Source organism: Ranitomeya imitator, chromosome 1 (assembly GCF_032444005.1).
Source record: "Ranitomeya imitator isolate aRanImi1 chromosome 1, aRanImi1.pri, whole genome shotgun sequence".
Lineage (NCBI taxonomy): Eukaryota > Metazoa > Chordata > Amphibia > Anura > Dendrobatidae > Ranitomeya > Ranitomeya imitator.
Window position 1 is genome coordinate 679,590,295 of NC_091282.1, and position 24,363 is coordinate 679,614,657.

Consider the following 24,363-nt stretch of genomic DNA (forward strand, 5'->3'; position numbering starts at 1 on the left):
ATGATCCCGAAGCTGAACATACAGGGTGTGAAAGGCACCATATGTATTCCGCAAGAAATTCACTTCGTGGATCCAATATCTCCTTTGCGAACTACGCTTTCTCTGCCGAAGTCAACCGCATCAAGCGAAATCTCACGAGCTCAGACACAAACATCTTGCTAGCAGTTCACTCAATGCTTTCAAAATGGAGAATGAGTCTACACCCACACCCGACGATGACAAAAGGAGTAAAAAAAAAAAAAAAGAACAACTTTATTGACAGTGACAAACGCAGACAAACGGATACTTCGCGAACGGACATCCAAATGAGAAAAATGCAGTCACATGCGTTAACGTAAGCGTTAACGTGACGCCGATTTTTCAACAAATCGGCTCCTTTTCTGTACATGCGTTTAACGGATCCGTTTAACGCCATGTACTTGACGCAATGTGAACCTAGCCTAAGCCTGCCGGTTTGCAGTGTTGGATGTCCCCGGGGACCTTAAGGAACAGATTTCATATTTTGCTTCACGCTAAGGACACGTCGGACACATCCTTCGTGCAGAAGCGGTTAAACACCAAAAATGGGCCCCCCTTACAAATACAGGGATCAGGAATTCCACATGTATCAGTATTGCTCCACCCATGTATACACATATAGCCCACCAGTAAGGACTACCTTTTCATCCACATATAGCTCCCCTCAATAAGAATCCCGCCTTTTTTCTGCATAGTACCTACATCCACATATTGCATCCCAGTAAGGTCTCCCCATCTATCCACAGAGCACCCCATGTACGGTATTTGCAAAGCCCCCCCAGTAATGATCCACATGTATCTACACAGCCCCCAAGAAGGACTCCCTATGTATCTGCACAGACACCCAATAGCCCCCTATGTACCTGCATAGCTCTTCCCCCAAGTAAGGACCCCCTATGTACCTACGCACACAACCTCGCCAGCGATAAGATTATGGCGAAAGAAAGGTCAGCTCGCACAATTCTACGCATGTGCAATATGATTCAGCTGTCTGGAAGCCTTCATCCACCCGTCTATCTGTACATAGGCTCCCCATCTATCCGTACACAGGCCCCTCCGATCTATTAATACACGGACTCCCCTATCCATCCATACACAGCCCCCTTCGCAGTAAGGGACCCCCTATCCATCCATACACGGGCCCCCGTCATAAGGGACCCCTATCCATCCATACACAGGCCCCCGCCAAAAGGGACCCCCCTATCCATCCATACACGGGCCCCCGCCATAACGTACCCCCTATCTATCCGTACTCACCCCCCGCAGTAAGGGACCCCCTATCTATCCATACACCCCCCCGCCATAAGGGACCCCCCTATCTATCCGTACCCCATCTCCCCACCCCCGCAGTAAGGGACCCCCTATCCATCCATACACAGGCCCCCGCCATAAGGGACCCCCTATCCATCCATACACTGACCCCCGCCATAAGGGACCCCCTATCTATCCATACACCCCCCCGCCATAAGGGACCCCCTATCTATCCATACACCCCCCGCCATAACGGACCCCCCTATCTATCCGTACTCACCCCCCCCCGCAGTAAGGGACCGCCTATCCATCCATACATGGACCCCCGCAATATGGGACCCCTATCCATCCATACACGGGCCCCTGCCATAAGGGACCCCCTATCCATCCATACACAGGCCCCCGCCATAAGGGACCCCCTATCCATCCATACACGGACCCCCACCATAACGTACCCCCCTATCTATCCATACTCACCCCCCGCACCCTGTCCCCCTTTCTGAGCCCCCCGCGCCCTCTCCCCCCTCTCTGAGCCCCCCGCGCCCTCTCCCCCACAAAGGGTTAATACCGGTAGCAGTGTTGGCACTCCCCTAAAGGGTTAATACCGGTAGCAGTGTTGGCACCCCCCTAAAGGGTTAATACTGGTAGCAGTGTCCGCTGTCTTGGCATGCCGCCAAAACGAGAAGGCGGGAGAAGGGAGTTGGGGAGTGTTTCGCTGGGATCAGCAAGGTACTCCCTCTGCATTTTCCCAAACTTTTCACTCCACCATGCCTCAGGGCCAGGGCGATAGGAGGGTCTGAGACAACTCTCCCCGAACTTTGCCAGTGTTCCACTGCTTCTACTGGATTGGAGTTGTGTCTCTGTCACCTGTACTCCTTACTTGGCCAACGAACTGTGACCTCTTCTGCCAGCATTTTCAGATGGGAATTTTTTAAATAATTCAGCAAGAAGGGCCCTATGGTCCTCCAACATTGTAGTACAGCTGTCTGCCTCTGAAATAAGAGATATAAAGTTCTCCTTGCCTGTCACCCAAACTTTTGAGAACGTGAGGGTGACGGGAAAGGCAGCGTAACATAAACTCAGCCATGCGTGCAAGACTGCAAACAGTCGATACTTCCGTGTCCTCACCAAGAGGACAACTGACCATGGTCTCCCCCACCTCCTTGTCCTCAGACCTCAGTAATATCATTGTAAATACATCATTGTAAATACATCATTGTAAATACATTCCCCTGTAGTTTTTATCTCCCCCACCTCATTGTAGATTGTAAGTTGTCACGAGCATGATGTTTTTTTTCCGGTTTAATTATTGTTATCATTATTACTTAGTGTAGACTGTAAGCTGTCACGAGCAGGGTAGTTTTATGTCTGTTTAATTATTGTATTATTGTTATCATTGTTACTTAGGACTGTTGTGTTTGAAACTGTAAATATGTTGACGCTATATAAATAACTATAAATATTAATATTAAAACACAGAGAAGCAGGATGGACATGTTAATTATGGCATCATTGCCGCTCACCATCTTGGTGAATTCCTCAAAGTTTTGGAGGATGGTACATATGTCTGACATCCATGTCCCCTCCTGAGATCTTATGTGTGGAGTCAGAACTGAATATCGACGACCTTGTTGATGCTGGTAGTCAATAACTGTCCTCTTCTGCTCACAAATCCTTTCCAAAATATGCAGTGTAGAGTTCCAATGCAAGGGGATGACATCACACACCAGTCGGTAAGACACAAGCTGCAAGTGCTGCAGAAGCACGTCAAGGGCGGATGAAGCTATAGCTGACTTTCTAAAATGGGTACGCAGAGCCTCGTAATTTTCCTAGCAGATCTGGCACCTCCGTGTCACTTTTCAGAAAATATTGAACAATGAGATTAAGCACATGGGCCAGGCATGGCACTTGTGTGAGCTCGCCTCAACACAGAGCAGCCACCAGGTTCCAGCCATTGTCACACACGACCATGGCTGGCGGTAGGTTCAGCGGTGTCAGCCACAGATCTGCCTGCTCTTTCAGAGCTGTCCACTAATCTTCATCGCTGTGTGGCTTGTCACCAAAGCATATTAGCTTCAGCACAATCTGTTGCCGCTTGGCTGAGGCAGTGCTGCAGTCCTTCCAGCTTGTGACTGATGTGCTACTTGTGGAGATTTAGGCTGAAGAGGAGGAGGTACAGGAGCTGAAGACTGTGGGGGCAACCCAGATTGACGTAGAGCCCACAATACTCGGGGTTGGTAAGACGTTCACCATCCCAAGGTCGGACCGAGTCCCGGCTTTCATTATGTTAACCAAGTCTGCTGTTAGGGATGGTACATCACACTGACCACAAGCACTTGTCCACGTGTCTGTGGTTAGGTTGACTTTACCAATAACAGCATCTTGGAGGGCACAGGGAATGTTTTGGGACACGTGCCTGTGTAATGCCAGAAGCCACACCGGTTGAAAAAGTCCAGCATGTTCGGAGACTGAGGATGGGCATTCTGTCAGTGAAGACACAGGGAAATGTACCAACAAGAATGAAGTAGTAGTGAAGGAAATCCCCTTTACACACCATGTGAAGGAAGGCCAATCAATCACATACACATTGTCCTGCTTAAGGTCCTGGGGCAGGGCTCTTTTGGAAAGGTATTTTTGGTTCGAAAGATCACTCCTCCTGACAACAATCATCTGTATGCAATGAAGGTTCTCAAGAAGGCTACACTTAAAGTAAGAGACAGAGTAAGAACTAAAATGGAACAGGATATTCTGGCTGCAGTTAAACATGCATTTGTTGTAAGGCTCCATTATGCTTTTCAGACAGAGGGGAAGCTTTACTTGATTATAGAATTCTTGCGTGGTGGGGACCTCTTCACTCGTCTTTCAAAGGAGGTAAAGTTTACGGAGGAGGATGTTAAGTTTTACCTAGCTGAGTTGGCTTTTGGCTTGGGTCATTTACACAGCCTTGGAATCATGTATCGTGATCTAAAACCAGAAAACATCATATTTGATGAAGGTCACATTAAACTAACTGAAGTTGAGCTCAGAAATAGATCATGAGAAGAAGGCCTACTTATTCTGCGGAACAGTGGAGTACATGGCTCCTGAGGTGGTGAATCGTCGGGGCCATTCTCACAGTGCAGATTGGTGGTCATACGGAGTTCTTATATTTGAGATGCTCACTGGGTCAATACCATTCCAAGGAAAACACCACAAGGAAACAATGACACTAATTCTTAAAGCCGAACTGGGGATGCCTCAGTTTCTCAGCAATGAAGCTCAGGGTTTGTTACGAGTACTCTTTAAGAGAAATCCCACTAATAGGCTAGGTTCTGGCAGTGATGGAGCAGAGGAGATTAAGCGACATCCATTTTTTTCTACCATTGATTGGAATAGGCTGCATCATCGAGAGATTAGCCCACCATTTAAGCCAGCAGTTACACAACCAGATGACACGTACTGCTTTGATTCAGAATTTACATCACACACTCCAAAAGACTCCCCTGGAATTCCTGAGCGCAGGAGCTCATCAGCTGTTCCGTGGCTTTAGTTTTGTGGCTGCTTCTTTACTTGCAGAGGTGGATGGGATATTCTATACTTCTCCAATACTTTCTGTACCAAAGATCTACACGAAAAATACTGTTTTGTGATGTGCACACTGCACGGGAGACTATTGGCGTTGGGTCTTACTCTGTGTGCAAAAGCTGTGTTCATAAGGGAACAAATATGGAATATGCTGTGAAGATAATAGATAAAACCAAAATTGATCCATCAGAAGAAATAGATTTTGTGCAGATACGGTCAACATCCCAATGTAATTACTCTAAAGGATGTGTACGAAGAGGGAAATAGCGTCCACCTTGTGACCGAGCTTATGAGAGGTGGAGAACTGCTTCATAGAATCTTACATGGGATGGGAGAACTACAATACCCAGATAGATTAGCGAAATTAGGATTATTTAGTCTAGAAAAAAGACGACTGAGGGGCGATCTAATAACCATGTATAAGTATATAAGGGGACAATACAAATATCTCGCTGAGGATCTGTTTATACCAAGGAAGGTGACGGGCACAAGGGGGCATTCTTTGCGTCTGGAGGAGAGAAGGTTTTTCCACCAACATAGAAGAGGATTCTTTACTGTTAGGGCAGTGAGAATCTGGAATTGCTTGCCTGAGGAGGTGGTGATGGTGAACTCAGTCGAGGGGTTCAAGAGAGGCCTGGATGTCTTCCTGGAGCAGAACAATATTGTATTATACAATTATTAGGTTCTGTAGAAGGACGTAGATCTGGGGATTTATTATGATGGAATATAGGCTGAACTGGATGGACAAATGTCTTTTTTTCGGCCTTACTAACTATGTTACTATGTTACATATACAAAAGTATACGCACTCATACTATTCAATCATACTATTCCTTGAATTTTGTATTTTGCAATAAAATTGCATTGTATTGCAAGTATTAGCCTTCTTTTAAGCCGTATCTGAACCTTAGTGTTAAAAACATGGCAAATAAAATTGCCAAATTCTCCTGTAAATAATTATGCAAAGAGGGAACCATCATACCATTAAAAAATACAAGTGGATTTTCATGGGCCCATCCAGTATGCGGGTTCAAAGGCGTAATGGGGGTCGGCGTGGCCTGGACGGCAAGGGAGCAAGATGTGGTTCATGTGTGCTCTGTGAAGGAACATTTCTAATCGACAGCAATCAACTAGAAAAAACTTAATTTTCCTCTATTTTGGCAAAGGATATTGTTTCTGTACAATACTGCAATTCTTTTGAGATCAAGATTGCCTGAATCAATCACTCCACGCAGGCCGCATGGTGTGGCCCGCCACTAGGACTCAATCTGCAGCCCTTATATCCGGGCACACATTCCTCCACTATAAGGACCGCGTCTTTCTATACCCCATTCTATATCCCTGATCTGGTGCCCTCCCTCATTCCACTGAACGGGACTGGTGGCGATCCTGCACTGAGAAGCGCCTGCACTGAGACCGGACCTGGAGGCACCGCGAACCAGGTACTGTCGGCGCGGCCTGCAGCTGTACTGCGCCGATAATCCACCAACCTGTTATCCCGGAGCTCGTGGACCCTGCAGTGAAGCACCGCCATCTGTGAGACGCTGGGAGACTGCTGAGGAGCTGCCTGGCTGTGGTCGGGAGCGGAGGCTCTCCTTGGGGGCCGCGGATGGGCTGAGGCGGGAAGACCAGGGCCTGCCGAAAAGCGCGCGTGCCGATACGACATCTGGGACACGGCCGGAGAACTCCTGCAGCTGCAGCCGGAGGTAGGAAGACCCCGGGGAAGCACTCGGCAACAGCACTATCACAGCGGGAGAAAGGTGCCGCTCGCTAGGAGCTCCTTCCCCTTGGCTCTCACGGCACCCGGAATCATCCCCGAGGCAGCTTTCTGTGCCGTGTCCCCGGCTAACTGGAGGACACGAGCGCTGTGGTGCGAACTCCTGACCCCCGGCCTGATCCGCCGCTCACTAGAGCAGAACCCCCACTGCGCAGGAAAGCGCTGTTGAGGTGAACGCTGCACCGCTGCAGCAGGGTTGAACGCGGAAACTATTGACTCTAAGAGCCTGCGACGACCCTGTGGGCGCATTGGGGAATTGAGGTGACATCTGCGGGCTGAGAAGGAAACATGGGGCTCCGTTTATCATTAAAACCTTGTGCCTGACCTGCTACCCACATTAAGTAACGACTCATTTTAAAGGGGATTCCTGCCCAAATCGGCACCATTTTCCCCTACATCGTGCCACAAGCAGGGTGAGCCGCATGAGCCCAGGGGGGGAAAGAATTAACCCTACCAGCACCTTCTGGGGGGATCTGCTTTGCCGCCTCTGCCCTGTCCCCACAATCTTAGACTGACCTCTACTGGCCGCTCAGGAGAATCGTTCTTTTTTTTTCTCTTTTGTATGCTCCAAATAATCTGCGGACTAATATTACATAGCCACAAACAATTACTCAAGCTTTTCCATATCCTTGGATAAAACTCTAACCAAATGAACACCTAGTAATCCATTCTTGCTAGCAGGGGGAGGAAACAGTAGCTTCTCTTGTTTCTACTCATACTTCGCCATACCACACAATGGTGAAATCTAGTACCAAGACATCCAAGTCAATCAAAGCTAATGCTCTAACCTCTCAATCAGACCTAGACAAATACTTAAAAAAACGCCTTACAACTCCTAGCGTTGTCAAAACAAACTACCCATCAAATTCTGCTCCAGAAGGAGAAACAGACACGGATATGGAGAGCGACTCGGATGTTGGTTCTAGCAGCAAGGAACATCCAGTGACACGCTCCTTCATCAAACGTATATTATCCAAAGCCTTAGAACCCATCGGTAAGGAGCTTACAGTCATTAAACAAGAAATATCACAACAGGGTCTTGGACTAGAATCTTTGGAAAATGCACAGACCAACTGTACTGAATATTCCAATGCCATCCTCACCTGCATCAAGGCTCAGAAGGAACAACTGCATATCATCCATTCCACTCTAGAGGATCATGAAAACAGAGAGCGCAGAAACAACATACGGATAAAGGGACTACCCGAATCTGTAGCCTATGAGGCCCTAAATAAGGCTGCTACTGAGACTTTCCGCTCAATCCTTTTCGAACAAGATCCTCAGACCATTGACATTGTGAGAATTCATAGGGCGTTACGTCCTAAACCTAAACAAGGAGACCCTTCTCGAGATGTTCTGTGCAGATTTCTGGACTTCCGAACCAAGGACTTGATTCTAAAATGCACAAGAGAAGCGCGGGAAGTTAAATTTGAAGGAACGCATCTCAAGTTATTTCAAGACCTCTCTGCGATCACACTGAGGAAACGTCTACTTCTCAAACCACTCACTGAGGCACTTTCCCAGAGAAAGCTTCAGTATCGATGGCTCTATCCATTTGGAATACAGGTTATTACAGAAGACAAAAGGCTCCAAGATCCTCAGCTGAAATCCGAAAGCTATGCAAAGATCTTAGCATATCCCTGGACCAATACCCGGACATTGAGACTTTCCACGCTGGTTCCTCTATACAACCCCTCCCTTTCCCTCCCCCTTGGCAACAAGTCTCCACTCCCAAGTCTCAGAGGTCGAGACGTAGAGGCTCAAGATTGACACCCAGCAAAGACCCGGATACCTGAGGAAGATTCACCTAGATATGACGGAAATATCTACTATGGGTCTGATGCCCCTACACAGGGGACCTTGACTTTGTCTCATGTGGGATTCAGATCCTTATCTGGAAACCTTCCAACAATATATTACTGATCAACCATCTGTGTGTAATTTAGTTACGGTTCAAGTTTGGTTTAAAACCGAGCATTATAATGTTTAACCCTCCGTCAGGGGCAACTGATCTGACAGGCGCAGCTCACTTAGTTTCATTTCTCTATTTTCAGTGGTTTGTCTGGGAAACACCATACTTTTCTGGTTATTAAACATTTTTTTACACCTGATTATGTGTATTCTCATTTATTACATTCCTATTAAGGTAACTGATCACTTTTAGAGCATTGAAATTTTTAAAAAAGGAAAATATAGCCAATTTTCTAGCCTGTGCCGGACATGTGCAATGCCCCTAAACTCGTTATGAAACATATTGCCCCTGACGGAGGGTTAATGAAGAATAGTTTTGCCTTCCCCTTAGCTGGCAATTTTATGTATCTCCCAGCTCTTTAATTCACAATATGTTTCGTTTGGTTATAAGTTACTTCAAACCCGTTCAATACATACTAATTTATCTCCGCAATCTTTCTATATCTCTCTCCATCCCCCCTCCCTTTTCCCTTCTCTCACCCTTTCCCCCTTCAGGCACCTTGGGATGTTCACCGCTGATGTACAAGTCATCAAGATGACCGTCTTTCCAAGGGTACTCAAGCTTCTGACCCTTAATACGAATGGATTCAACTCTCCGATCCCCAGGGGCCAAGCTCTTTCAGGTTTTAAAAAAAAGGTATAGATTTGCTATTGTTACAGGAAACACACTTTACTAAAGAAAAAACTCCCTCATTTGAGAAGGCTCATTATGACACGTTTCCATGTCACATCGCCCCAACCGAAATCGAGAGGATTGTCAATAGCCATAGCTAAAGATATTCCATTCCTCCTACACGACCAGCTCATAGATGTGAATGGTTGCTTTATTTTAATAAAAGGAATCCTGGCTGGTGAGGCAGTGACCATCTGTAATATTTATGCGCCAAATAAGAAACAAATAAAATGGCTACTGGCCATATTCAAGAAAATAAGGGAGTTCAGGGAGTGTGTCCTCCTTTTAGGGGGAGACTTTAACTTAGCTCTTGAACCTTCCATTGACACTACAAAAAAAAGAAGTGCGATCTCTATGAGAGATCGAGCAAGGTTTAATGACTGCCCATCATTCTTTAAATCTGATAGATCTTTGGCACTACTTTAACCCAACCAAGCGAGATTACACGTTCTTTTCACACCCACATGGTTCATATCATCGAATCGACTATGTCTTTGCTCCAAGATCTCTATTATCTAATGTACAACAAGTTGATATAGTCTCCTGTATATTCTCTGACCATGCATGTGTATTAGTCGAACTAATTTTGTCTAAACAATTTTTCCCATGTAGAGCATGGCAATTAAATGATTCCCTATTAGACAACCCCTCATCCAAAACCCGCATCCAAAAGGCCATACAAACATATTTGGAACTCAATAATAACGCCGAGACTTCGCCCATAACGCTTTGGGAAGCCCACAAATCAGTGATAAGAGGAGAACTCATCTCCATCGTATCATATTTAAATACATTGAAAAACAAAGAAATCAACTCTCTTCATGGAGAAATAATTAGTTTACAAAACCAGCATAAAAAAACACTTCTCCCACAAATTCTTTTAGAGCTCTCTACCAAGAGGCAAAAATTAAAAGACCTCCTAAGAGATCAATCAACTAAATTTTTTGCCTCGTGAAGAAATTGTTTATTTGTTCATGGAGACAAAGCATCTAAATTGACCATGTCCTTAATAAAGAAAAGGCAGACCCGCACCTTTATACATTCAATTAGAACCAAAGACGGCTCTACGACCCAGAATTATTCACAAATTGAAAAAGAATTCTTACATTTTTATAAATCTTTGTACCAAATACGCTCGGTGGAGGGAGAAGAGAGAATGTCTCAAAGAAGGCAGGATGTCCAATCCTTTTTGAGGGACCTAAATCTCCCAACCCTAAACACGGTGCAGCAACAACATCTTGCCATTTACACTCGCGGAGCTCCAGTACACCTTGTCGACGTGCCCAAAAGGGAAAGCACCGGGTCCAGAGGGTTTCTCCTCGTACTATTACAAATCCAACTCAGGAATCCTATTCCCCCATCTCCTCAATATGTGTAATTCTCTTCAAAAAGATGGGAGTGCTCCACGGCAACTTCTAGAGGCTAGAATCTCGCTAATTTATAAAGAGGGAAAAGATCCGGAGCAATGTGGCAGTTACAGGCCTATATCTTTATTAAATACGGATCTAAAACTGTAGGCAAAAATGCTGGCCAATAGAATTGCGGATGTACTTCCTCAACTAATTTCCTCAAACCAAACGGGGTTTGTGAAGGGGAGAGAGGGGAAGGATAATACGTATAAGATCCTGAATCTTATACAATATGCAAAAGTGAGAAATATTCCACTGGCTCTGATGAGTACGGACGCTGAAAAAGCATTCGACAGGGTGGACTGGCTCTTCCTACAGGAAACGTTATTGAAATTTGGCTTCCGAACATCTTCAGTGTCTGCAATAATGGGCATGTACACAGTTCCAACGGTAAGAATTAGGTTATTATTATTATTTATTGTTATAGCGCCATTTATTCCATGGCGCTTTACATGTGAGGAGGGATATACATAATAAAAAGAAGTACAATAATCTTAAACAATACAAGTCATAACTGGTACAGGAGGAGTGAGGACCCTGCCCGAGAAGGCTCACAATCTACAAGGGATGGGTGACAATACAGTAGGTGAGGATAGAGCTGGTCATGCAGCGGTTTGGTCGATCGGTGGTTACTGCAGGTTGTAGGCTTGTCGGAAGAGGTGGGTCTTCAGGTTCTTTTTGAAGGTTTCAATGGTAGGCGAGAGTCTGATATGTTGTGGTAGAGGGTTCCCGAGTAGGGGTGATACGCGAGAGAAATCTTGTATACGCTTGTGGGAAGAGGAGATAAGAGGGGAGTAGAGAAGGAGATCTTGTGAGGATCGGAGGTTGCGTATAGGTAAGTACCGGGAGACGAGGTCACAGATGTATGGAGGAGACAGGTTGTGGATGGCTTTGCACGTCATAGTTAGGGTTTTGTAGTGGAGTCTCTGGGCAATGGGGAGCCAGTGAAGGGATTGACAGAAGGGAGAGGCTGGGGAATAGCGGGGGGACAGGTGGATTAGTCGGGCAGCAGAGTTTAGAATAGATTGGAGGGGTGCGAGAGTGTTAGAGGGGAGTGTTATGAATAGGTAATTCAGAACCACAATGGACCTTGAAGTTCAGAGCACACAAAGTGACCTGACAATAACCAAAAGACATAGTACGAGCTCTGAGACGTGGTAACTCTGCTGACCGCAATCCCTAATCCTATCCAACCACACTAGAGGCAGCCGTGGATTGCGCCTAACGCTCCCTATGCAACTCGGCACAGCCTGAGAAACTAGCTAGGCCTAAGAAGGAAAAATAAGCCTACCTTGCCTCAGAGAAATACCCCAAAGGAAAAGGCAGCCCCCCACATATAATGACTGTGAGTTGAGATGAAAATACAAACGCAGAGATGAAATAGATTTAGCAAAGTGAGGCCCAACTGTTATGTAGGCAATCCAGTGACACAGTGTGCCAGCAATCAGAGCACATACAGTGATCTGACAATAACCCAAAAACAATAGAACGAGCTCTGAGACGTGGAATCTCTGTAGACCGCAATACCTGAACCTATCCTAAACACAACTAAAGGCAGCTGTGGATTGCGCCTGACACTACTTATGCAACTCGGCACAGCCTGAGGAGCTGACTAGCCTGAAGATAGAAAAACAAGCCTGACTTGCCTCAGAGAAATACCCCAAAGGAAAAGGCAGCCCCCCACATATAATGACTGTCAGCAAGATGAAAAGACAAACGCAGGGATGAAATAGATTCAGCAAAGTGAGGCCCGATATTCTAGATAGAGCGAGGATAGCAAAGAGAACTTTGCAGTCTACAAAAAACCCTAAAGCAAAAAACCACGCAAAGGGGGCAAAAAGACCCACCGTGCCGAACTAACGGCACGGCGGTACACCCTTTGCGTCTCAGAGCTTCCAGCAAAACGAATTGACAAGCTGGACAGAAAAAGTAGCAACAAAAGCAAAGAAGCACTTATCTAAGCAGAGCAGCAGGCCACAGGAAAGATCCAGAAGCTCAGATCCAACACTGGAACATTGACAAGGAGCAAGGAAGACAGAATCAGGCGGAGTTAAATAACAAAGCAGCCAACGAGCTCACCAGAACACCTGAGGGAGGAAGCTCAGAAGCTGCAGTACCACTTGTGACAACAGGAGTGAATTCAGCCACAGAATTCACAACAGTACCCCCCCCCCCCTTGAGGAGGGGTCACCGAACCCTCACCAGAGCCCCCAGGCCGACCAGGATGAGCCACATGAAAGGCACGAACAAGATCTGGAGCATGGACATCAGAGGCAAAAACCCAGGAATTATCTTCCTGAGCATAACCCTTCCATTTAACCAGATACTGGAGTTTCCGTCTAGAAACACGAGAATCCAAAATTTTCTCCACAATATACTCCAATTCCCCCTCCACCAAAACCGGGGCAGGAGGCTCAACAGATGGAACCATAGGTGCCACGTATCTCCGCAACAACGACCTATGGAATACATTATGTACGGAAAAGGAGTCTGGGAGGGTCAGACGAAAAGACACAGGATTGAGAATCTCAGAAATCCTATACGGACCAATAAAACGAGGTTTAAATTTAGGAGAGGAAACCTTCATAGGAATATGACGAGAAGATAACCAAACCAGATCCCCAACACGAAGTCGAGGACCCACACGGCGTCTGCGATTAGCGAAAAGTTGAGCCTTCTCCTGGGACAAGGTCAAATTGTCCACTACCTGAGTCCAGATCTGCTGCAACCTGTCCACCACAGAATCCACACCAGGACAGTCCGAAGACTCAACCTGTCCTGAAGAGAAACGAGGATGGAACCCAGAATTGCAGAAAAATAGAGAGACCAAGGTAGCCGAGCTGGCCCAATTATTAAGGGCGAACTCAGCCAACGGCAAAAAGGACACCCAATCATCCTGGTCTGCAGAAACAAAACATCTCAGATATGTTTCCAAGGTCTGATTGGTTCGTTCGGTCTGGCCATTAGTCTGAGGATGGAAAGCCGAGGAAAAAGATAGGTCAATGCCCATCCTACCACAAAAGGCTCGCCAAAATCTTGAAACAAACTGGGAACCTCTGTCAGAAACAATATTCTCAGGAATGCCATGCAAACGAACCACATGCTGGAAGAACAAAGGCACCAAATCAGAGGAGGAAGGCAATTTAACCAAGGGCACCAGATGGACCATTTTAGAAAAGCGATCACAGACCACCCAAATGACTGACATCTTTTGAGAAACGGGAAGGTCAGAAATTAAATCCATCGAAATATGTGTCCAAGGCCTCTTTGGGACCGGCAAGGGCAAAAGCAACCCACTGGCACGTGAACAGCAGGGCTTAGCCCTAGCACAAATCCCACAGGACTGCACAAAAGTACGTACATCCCGTGACAGAGATGGCCACCAGAAGGATCTAGCCACTAACTCTCTGGTACCAAAGATTCCAGGATGACCAGCCAACACCGAACAATGAAGTTCAGAGATAACTTTACTAGTCCACCTATCAGGGACGAACAGTTTCTCCGCCGGACAACGATCAGGTTTATTCGCTTGAAATTTTTGCAACACTCGCCGCAAATCAGGGGAGATGGCAGACACAATGACTCCTTCCTTGAGGATACTCGCCGGCTCAGATGAACCCGGAGAGTCGGGCACAAAACTCCTAGACAGAGCATCCGCCTTCACATTTTTAGAGCCCGGAAGGTACGAAATCACAAAATCGAAGCGGGCAAAAAATAACGACCAACGGGCCTGTCTAGGATTCAAGCGCTTGGCAGACTCGAGATAAGTAAGGTTCTTATGATCAGTCAATACCACCACGCGATGCTTAGCTCCTTCAAGCCAATGACGCCATTCCTCGAATGCCCACTTCATGGCCAGCAACTCTCGGTTGCCCACATCATAATTACGCTCAGCAGCCGAAAACTTCCTGGAAAAGAAAGCACATGGTTTCAACACTGAGCAACCAGAACCTCTCTGTGACAAAACCGCCCCCGCTCCAATCCCAGAAGCATCAACCTCGACCTGGAACGGAAGAGAAACATCTGGTTGACACAACACAGGGGCAGAACAAAAACGATGCTTCAACTCCTGAAAAGCTTCCACAGCAGCAGAAGACCAATTAACCAAATCAGCACCCTTCTTGGTCAAATCGGTCAATGGTTTGGCAATGCTAGAAAAATTACAGATGAAGCGACGATAAAAATTAGCAAAGCCCAGGAATTTTTGCAGACTTTTCAGAGATGTCGGCTGAGTCCAATCCTGGATGGCTTGGACCTTAACCGGATCCATCTCGATAGTAGAAGGGGAAAAGATGAACCCCAAAAATGAAACCTTCTGCACACCGAAGAGACACTTTGATCCCTTCACAAACAAAGAATTAGCACGCAGGACCTGGAAAACCATTCTGACCTGCTTCACATGAGAGTCCCAATCATCTGAGAAGATCAAAATGTCATCCAAGTAAACAATCAGGAATTTATCCAGATAGTCACGGAAGATGTCATGCATAAAAGACTGAAACACAGATGGAGCATTGGCAAGTCCGAACGGCATCACTAGATACTCAAAATGACCCTCGGGCGTATTAAATGCAGTTTTCCATTCATCTCCTTGCCTGATTCTCACCAGATTATACGCACCACGAAGATCTATCATAGTGAACCAACTAGCCCCCTTAATCCGAGCAAACAAGTCAGATAACAATGGCAAGGGATACTGAAATTTAACAGTGATCTTATTAAGAACCTATCCTAAACACAACTAAAGGCAGCTGTGGATTGCGCCTGACACTACCTATGCAACTCGGCACAGCCTGAGGAGCTGACTAGCCTGAAGATAGAAAAACAAGCCTGACTTGCCTCAGAGAAATACCCCAAAGGAAAAGGCAGCCCCCCACATATAATGACTGTTAGCAAGATGAAAAGACAAACGTAGGGATGAAATAGATTCAGCAAAGTGAGGCCCGATATTCTAGATAGAGCGAGGATAGCAAAGAGAACTTTGCAGTCTACAAAAAACCCTAAAGCAAAAAACCACGCAAAGGGGGCAAAAAGACCCACCGTGCCGAACTAACGGCACGGCGGTACACCCTTTGCGTCTCAGAGCTTCCAGCAAAACGAATTGACAAGCTGGACAGAAAAAGTAGCAACAAAAGCAAAGAAGCACTTATCTAAGCAGAGCAGCAGGCCACAGGAAAGATCCAGAAGCTCAGATCCAACACTGGAACATTGACAAGGAGCAAGGAAGACAGAATCAGGCGGAGTTAAATAACAAAGCAGCCAACGAGCTCACCAGAACACCTGAGGGAGGAAGCTCAGAAGCTGCAGTACCACTTGTGACCACAGGAGTGAATTCAGCCACAGAATTCACAACACCCAACTTACTGAACAGACCGAGGATAGAAAAGATTGCTTTGCGGTCAACACAAAACCCTACAAACAACCACGCAAAGGGGGCAAAAAGACCCTCCGCACGGACTAACGGTACGGAGGTGCTCCCTCTGCGTCCCAGAGCTTCCAGCAAGCAAGAATAACCAATTAAGCAAGCTGGACAGAAAAAATAGCAAGCAAAAATAACACAAGCAAAACTTAGCTTATGCAGGAAGACAGGCCACAGGAACGATCCAGGAGGAAACAAGACCAATACTAGAACATTGACTGGAGGCCAGGAGCAAAGCACTAGGTGGAGTTAAATAGAGCAGTAGTCAAGGCGAGAGATGATAAGGGCATGGACTAGGGTTTTTGCAGATTCATGGTTGAGGAATGAACGGATTCGTGAAATATCTTTGAGTTGAAGTCGGCAGGAAGTGGAAAGGGCTTGGATATGTGTTTTGAAGGAGAGATCAGCATCAAGGATTACCCCGAGGCAGCGAGCTTGTGGGACTGGGGAGAGTGGGCAGCCATTTACTGTAATGGATAGGTTCGTTGGGGGGGTCACGTGAGATGGGGGAAAGATGATGAATTCTATTTTGTCCATGTTAAGTTTCAGAAATCTAGCGGAAAAGAAGGACGAAATAGTGGACAGACATTGAGGGATTCTGGTTAGTAGGGAGGTGATATCTGGTCCAGAGATGTAGATCTGTGTGTCATCAGCATAGAGGTGATACAAAAAGCCATGAGATTCTATGAGCGGTGATACTGAAAGCCATGAGATTCTATGAGCTGTCCCAGGCCAAAGGTGTAAATGGAGACGAGCAGGGGCCCAAGGACTGAACCTTGTGGGACTCCGACAGATAGGGGGCGAGGTGAGGAGGTGGTGTGTTATGAACTGGTGGTTTAGGAGCAACATGGGACGAGCTCTGAAGGAGGTGGTACCTGTACTGACCGCAATCCCTAAGCTCAACACAACACTAGAAGTAGCCGTGGGATGCTCCTGTCACTCCCTAGGCACCTCAAAAAAGTTCTTTATTCCGCCATGATAAAAGTACGTTTCGGCCTGGTTGGCCTTTGTCAAGTATGATACCATACTTGACAAAGGCCAACCAGGCCGAAACGTTGTACTTTTATCATGGCGGAATAAAGAACTTTTTTGGATTGACATCACCTGGTATGGATGCTGCTCTTTCTTCTTCATATACGTTTTTGTCCGATTGGATCCTTGGATTTTGGAGCGTGCATCCGTTGTCTGAGTGCTGATGGTTGACCTCGTTGTACAGTCCCTAGGCACCTCGTCACAGCCTGAGAACTAACTACCCCTAAAGATAGAAACAGGAAAACTATCTTGCCTCAGAGAAAATCCCCAAAGGATAGCCCCCCACAAGTAATGACTGTGAGTGGAGAGGGAAAAGACATACACAGAATGAAACCAGGATGTAGCACAGGAGGCCAGTCTAGCTAGATAGATAAGACAGGATAGAATAGATCTTCTGGGCCCTAGGGTCTTCTATATAATATAATGGGCAGTTGTCTCACTACCTTTTGCAGTTAGGTGGTTACCCCTGTATCGGTGCCACTACGTTTGTCACGCTAGCTTAGCCCCATATATCCCTGCGTTAGCATCATGGCATAACATCAGTCACCCCTGCAGTAGCGTCTCATTTGTTTTTTAGTATAGTAGTAGGTATCCCTATTACCGCTGTTACCAGCGCTTCTTGGCGTCCATAGCATCTGCCTGCGCTTGCACTGTGACTTTGTTTCTGTCACGCAGCCTTTCCCCTCTAGGCGCCGGTGTTGTATTTTCCTTACAACACCAGGCGTCCATAGTTACCACTGCGCAGGCGCTGTTGCCCTGCTTCACTGCGCGACGTCATTTCCGGTCCTTCAGGGCCACTTCCGGTTGGCGGCTCTGCGCTCCCTTCCCTACATAAACGCCACTACCACCGGACGTATACACAGCACAGCAGGGCGCAGGAGCGCCGCTTTACATTGACATACCCTCAGGTAATACAGCGTTATGTAGCTTTCCTTTTTACGTACCTTACTATACTATGGGGTCTCATGACATCATTATTATGCCTGCAGGTACTATCTAGCGGCTGCTAGCCTACATTTTAAGCCTACATCTACTCTAGGTAATGTTTTGTTCCTCCATATACCCATTTGGCATAAATCCACTATACATTGCTCTCCTAATTTTCACTTTTATCACACCATTCCCCACAGCATTATTGTACAGTATATTAATCCATCCCGGCTGGGATATTCCTAGTGCTCTTGGCTGCATACCATCTGTAGGTAAATCCTTGCTCCCTTGTCCTACTCCGGTGTTACTTTCTGTATATATCCTTATTAGTTCTTATAGCACAGTGGGTGTTCATACATCCCTCTTTTATCAGGACTGGCCTATGTCCAAACTCCATCCTGTTCTTGGGGTTATTTCTTTGGGCTCTGTGCCTTGGGTGTCCATTTTTTCTTATTATATATGGTTTCAGGCTGATTGTATATGTTTGTTATGATTTATGTTTTGTATTTTCCAATTTTTCCACAGCGTTTTATGATTAAGAACCCAGTTGGGGTTCGAAACGTCATCTGTATGCACGCTTTTTCTACTGCGCATATATACTGGCATTGTTGTGTATTCAATATGTATGTACACCAATAAATTGTTTGATTCACTTGCAAAATATTCTATCCATGAGTGCGGTGTATTATCCTATTTCTATTAAGGACTCTGTTGTCCATTACACCAGCACCCTCCTCTGATATAGCAAGAGTGCAGACTATATTCTCTCTTATCTTGTGTTGTTCCAGTAGTTTGGAGGCATAAGGGATAAGTGATATAGGGTGATAGCTAGATACAGAGGATGGGTCAAGAGAGGGCTTTTTGAGGATAGGTGTGATGGAGGCATGTTTAAAGCTTGAGGGGAAAACACCAGTTGTTAGTGATAGGTTGAAGAGATGGGTTAGGGTTGGGATGAACTGTGGTGAGGTTTGGGATGAGGTGGGATGGGAGCGGGTCAAGTGCACAGGTGGTGAGATGCGATCTTGAGAGTAGAGTGGGGAGTTGATCTTCTGTAATGGTGAAGAAGTTGGTTTTGGAGGTGGAGGGCTGGGAAGTCGGGAGGAAGGGCTCTGGGGGTTGTTGACCAAAACTGTCTCTGATGCTATCAATCTTCTGCTTGAAAAATGAGGCAAAGTCTTCAGCGGAGATAAGTGGGGAGGGAGGAGGTGCTGGGGGACGGAGGAGAGAATTGAAGGTGTTGAATAACTGTTTAGGGTTGTGAGACAGAGAGGATATGAGAGATGAGAATTAGGTTTGTTTAGCTGTGGCGAGTGTGGTCTTGAAAGTAGTGAGGGACTGTTTGAATGCGATGAAGTGCTCGTTGGAGTGGGATCTTTTCCATCAGCAGGTTAAATGGTTCCTTCACAGAATTGTTCCAAATATTTAACGGAACGAGACAAGGTTGCCCCTTGTCCCCGCTACTCTTTGTTTTATCTCTCGAACCCCTTCTACGGGCCATTCAACAAAACCTTGAAATTGAAGGTCTGCGAATACAAGGCACACACTATAAAACAGCAGCGTTTGCAGCGATAAATGTTCTAGAAAGATATAGCAAATTGGCCAACTATAAAATCAACGAAACCAAATCTGAGATACTAAACTTAAGCCTGCCCAATAATATAGTGAAGAAACTCAAGACCTCCTATCCTTTTCCCTGGCAATCTAAACGTCTGACATATCTGGGTATCCAGATAAGTGCTTCCCATAAAGACCTCTTTGAGCTTAATTTGAAAAAGTTATTTCAAACAGTATCCGCTAGCCTTCGTACCTGGAAACATACCTTTTTATCCAGGATAGGAAGGAAGAACATATTAAAGAGCCTTATACTGCCAAAGTTTCTCTATATTTTCAATATGCTCCCAATTTAAATACCCACCTCCTTCCTAACTAAAGTTCATTCCCTTTTCTTTAAATACATATGGCGAAAATGCAAACCACGTATCAACTTTAAATCCCTTACCTTACCAAAAGACATGGGCGGAATGGGTGCCCCAGATATAGTTAAATATTACCAAGCCGCCCACTTAGCCAGAACAATATACTGGATTAGAAACTCAAGAGAATAAGCAATGGCTCGATATAGAAGAAGCAATGTCCCATTATCCCCTACGTGCTATTATATTAGGAAACAATAAACTACAGAATCTAACCGAATACAAAAACGATCACACTTTAGCCACGATCAAAATTTGGAAAAAATTCGGTTCTGCCTTAGTTCCTGCCCTCTCCCCTCTCACCAAGGTCACCGATTTATTAGACAATCTTCCTCTCCGAGCCACCCATGTCCAGATAGAGCAATTGTTTGAAAGTGGGACTTCTTCCATTACAGGAGTTACATAAGATTCCTGGGTTGTCGGGCCTCACATTCCTCCAGCATGGAAAACTTTCCCACATTCTCTGCCAAAGAACCCATTTGGTTGACTTGGACAGAACTTTATCTCCCTACGAGACCTTATGCGCCAGATTGAAGCCCCCCACAAAGATTCTCTCAACGATTTACCAACTTCAACTCAAAATAGATGTACCTTTGAAGAGGGCATACATAGCCAGTTGGGAAAAAGACATAGGCACCCCTCTTTCCGAGCAGCAGATTAAACAAATATATAAAAATTCTCATGGTCCTTCAAAATGTGTATGTATCCAAGAAAATTCTTACAAAGCCATTACCAGATGGTATAACACACCACAACAGATTCAAAGTTGGGGCCATAACTCAAACACTAATTGTTGGAGATGCGGAACTGGTGTGGGCGACTATAAACACATGTGGTGCTCTTGCCCACGCTTAAGTCCATTTTGGAGTGAGGTGGCCTCGGTTATAAGCAAGTTGCTGGGGAAGAGGGTCACTCTGAAACCAGAAAATGTCTTCCTAAATTTGCCTATTTGGCCTAATGACAATTGTGCCACTAAACTAGCTCAATTTTGTACTGGCGGCTGGGAAGTCTTTGATCCCGATTAACTGGAACTCGCCAACAATACCCACGAGCCAACAACTGTATTCAAAAATTGATCAATTATTTCAGGTTGAGGAGTTGGCGGCAAGGGTTAACCACACCGTCACTGCATTCCTTAACGTTTGGACAATCTCAACATAATCGCATCCCATCCTAGGGTGTCTTCCCCCTCCTTCCCCGTCTCTCCCCCCCCTCCCTCTCTATCTCATTTTATCTTACTAGAGGCCTTTTTCTTTTCTACTTCTTCTCCTCTCTCAATTTGATGTTTTAAAATGCTTTTAAACAAGAAGTTAACTGTAAAATATGATATTGCAGGTTTAGATGGAATAATACCCGATATATGAGGATTATTTCGCCTGTATTTCTTTTAGTTGACTACAACCTGTTACAGATGTTTTCATGAAAAAGTTTGTAATATGCTGTTTTTTTTCCTAAAAAAAAGAACATTGAAAGACAAAGGCGTAATGGGGTGCATATGACTATGCAGCAGGGCTGGGCTTCCTGCCAATGTGTAAAACAAAGGATTACGGGAGTACAAAATGAATATTGTGAAGTGGATTTTCATGGGCCCATCCAGTATGTGGGTTCAAAGGCGCAATGGTGTGCATATGACTGACTATGTAGCAGGGCTGGCCTTCCTGCCAATGTGTAAAACAAAGGAGAATGGGCGTACAAAATGCATATTGTGTTAATGGGCCCATCTCCAGTATGTGGGTTCCAAGGCGTAATGGGATGCATATGACTGAATATGCAGCAGGGCTGGCCTTGCTGCCAATGTGTAAAACAAAGGAGTATTGGAGTACAAAATGAATATATTGTGAAGTGGATTTGCATGGGCCCATCCAGTATGTGGGTTCAAAGGCTTATTGGGGTGCAAATGAATTGGTAGCAGGGAAGGCCTTGCATTCAATGCAACATTTTTTCAGGAGGCCCTCCATGACATTTTATGAAAGGGGTATTGTGGTTTGTTGTAATTCTTGGCAGCCCATCCACTCACAGTGTAGGATACAACAGTTTAGGAGACCCACTGTTTAATAATGGCCCTTTAACACCTTTTTGCCAGCTGACGAGATTGTACGTCAGCTGGCAGACCCCTGCTTTGAGGTGGGCTCCTGCAGTGAGCCTACATCAAAGCCGCGACATGTCAGCTGTTATCAACAGCTGACATGTGGCCGCAATGTGCACGAGCGGAATAGCGATCTGCCCGCGCTTATTAACTAGTTAAATGCCGCTGTCAAAGTCTGACTTTGGCATTTAACAAGCGCCGCCTGTCGCTGCAAACGCTGGCACCGCTGACCCCGTCACATGATTGGAGGTCAGCAGTGCATTGCCATAACAACCAAAGGTCTCCTTGAGACCTCTATGGTTGTTGATGGCAGATTGCTTTGAGCGCCACACTGTGGTCGGCGTTCAAAGCAACCCTGCATTTCTGCTACATAGAGGTGATCTATGCTATACCTCTATGTAGCAGAGGCGATCGAGTTGTGCATGCTTCTAGCCTCCTATGGAGGATATTGAAGAATGCCAAAAAAAAAAAAGTGTTTAAAAATATAAAAAAATATAAAAGTTCAAATTACCCCCCTTTCGCCCCAATCAAAATAAAATAAAAAAAAATCAAATCTACACATATTTGGTATCGCCACATTCAGAATCGCCCGATCTATCAATAAAAAAAGGATTAACCTGATCGCTAAACGGCGTAGCGAGAAAAAAAATCAAAACGCCAAAATTACGACTTTTTTTGTCGCCACGACATTGCATTAAAATGCAATAACGGGCGATCAAAAAAAATGTATCTGCACAAACGTGGTATCGTTAAAAACGTCAGCTCGGCTCGCAAAAAATAAGCCCTCACCCAAACCCTAGATCATGAAAAATGGAGACGCTACGGGTATCGGAAAATGGTGCAACTTTTTTAGCAAAGTTTGGAGTTTTTTCACCACTTAGATAAAAAAGAACCTAGACATGTTTGGTGTCTTTGAACTCGTAATGACCTGGAAAATCATAATGGCAGGTCAGTTTTAGCATTTAGTGAACCTAACAAAAAAGTCAAATAAAAAAACTAGTGTGGGATTGCACTTTTTTGTAATTTCATCGCAGTTGGAATTTGTTTCCTGTTTTCTGTTAAACGACATGGTAAAACCAATGCTATCGTTCAAAAGTACAACTTGTCCTGCAAAAAATAAGCCCTCACATGGTCATATTGACGGAAAAATAAAAAAGTTATGGCTCTGGAAAGAAGGGAAGCGAAAAATGAAAAAAGCTCCAGGGGACTAAGAAGATTAACCCCTTCATGACCGGGGGATTTTTCGTTTTTCCGTGTTCGTTTTTCGCTCCCCTCCTTCCCAGAGCCATAACTTTTTTATTTTTCTGTCAATTTGGCCATGTGAGGGCTTATTTTTTGCGGGATGAGTTGTACTTTTGAACGACATCATTGGTTTTAGCATGTCGTGTACTAGAAAACGGGAAAAAAATTCCAAGTGCGGTGAAATTGCAAAAAAAGTGCAATCCCACATTGGTTTTTTGTTTGGCTTTTTTGCTAGGTTCACTAAATGCTAAAACTGACCTGCCATTATGATTCTCCAGGTCATTACGAGTTCATAGACACCAAACATGACTAGGTTATTTTTTATCTAAGTGGTGAAAAAATATTCCAAACTTTGCTAAAAAAAAAAAAAAAAATTGCGCCATTTTCCGATACTCGTAGCGTCTCCATTTTTCATCATCTGGGGTCGGTTGAGGGCTTATTTTTTGCGTGCCGAGATGACGTTTTTAATGATAGCATTTCGGTGCAGATACGTTCTTTTGATCGCCTGTTATTGCATTTTAATGCAATGTCGCGGCGACCAAAAAAACGTAATTCTGGCGTTTCGAATTTTTTCCCGCTACGCTGTTTAGCGATCAGGTTAATACTTTTTTTTAATTGATAGATCGGGCGATTCTGAGCGCGGCGATACCAAATATGCGTAGATTTGATATTTTTTTTATTGATTTATTTTGATTGGGGCGAAAGGGGGGTGATTTAAACTTTTATGTTTTTTTATTTTTTTCACATTTTTTTAAACTTTTTCTTTTTAACTTTTGCCATGCTTCAATAGCCTCCATGAGAGGCTAGAAGCAGGCATAGCACGATCGGCTCTGCTACATAGCAGCGATCTGCTGATCGCTGCTATGTAGCAGAATTGCACGTGTACTGTGAGCGCCGACCACAGGGTGGCGCTCACAGCGACGGGCAATCAGTAACCATAGAGGTCTCAAGGACCTCTATGGTTACCATTCACAAGCATCGCCGACCCCCGATCATGTGACGGGGGTCTGCGTTTGAC